Source organism: Plectropomus leopardus, unplaced genomic scaffold (assembly GCF_008729295.1).
Source record: "Plectropomus leopardus isolate mb unplaced genomic scaffold, YSFRI_Pleo_2.0 unplaced_scaffold84141, whole genome shotgun sequence".
Lineage (NCBI taxonomy): Eukaryota > Metazoa > Chordata > Actinopteri > Perciformes > Serranidae > Plectropomus > Plectropomus leopardus.
This window is the reverse complement of record NW_024692732.1, coordinates 1-482: the sequence shown is the minus strand read 5'-3', so window position 1 is coordinate 482 and position 482 is coordinate 1. Positions and strand designations below refer to the sequence as shown.

At 46.5% G+C, this 482-nt stretch overlaps 1 long non-coding RNA gene across 1 annotated transcript; it reads right to left on the bottom strand.

Annotated features, from left to right (window-relative positions):
* Nucleotides 1–482, bottom strand: LOC121940344. Its single transcript, XR_006105609.1, has 3 exons — nt 441–482; nt 162–263; nt 1–66 (listed from the first exon to the last, which is right to left on the bottom strand). It is a non-coding gene; the product is annotated as an uncharacterized LOC121940344 (long non-coding RNA).

Here is a 482-nt window from a genome sequence, read left to right as displayed (position 1 = left end):
TTGGAGATTTTCTGCCAATCATGTTCATCATATCGATCACCAATCAGCTCCTCCTCCTTCTTCTCTCTGACCAATCAGGGACAGACTCACATTAAACACCCGCCCACAGGTTTTCACATCTGTGTGCGTCATACATGACAGCTGACAGGTGAAGAACACACCTGAGCAGGTCGATCTCTCTCTCCAAACTGTCCATCTGCTGTCTGAGCGTCTGTCTGTCCGTCTCTGCTGCTGAGGACAGCTTCTGACTCAGGTAGTCCACCCTGAGAGACACACACAGCTAATTATAACATTTAAAAAAACCCAAACACAGTTAGTGACAGAATAAAGTCCCGTTAAAACTGCCGTCTGTTTCAGATGGTTGTCATGACGCTCAGGTGTTGTTACTATGGTAACATCTAGTCACTGCTGTTGGGTCGGTGATAATAAAGTGAAGTTACTTGGACAGTTTGGGCTGGGTGAGTTTCCTCAGAGTGTCTCTG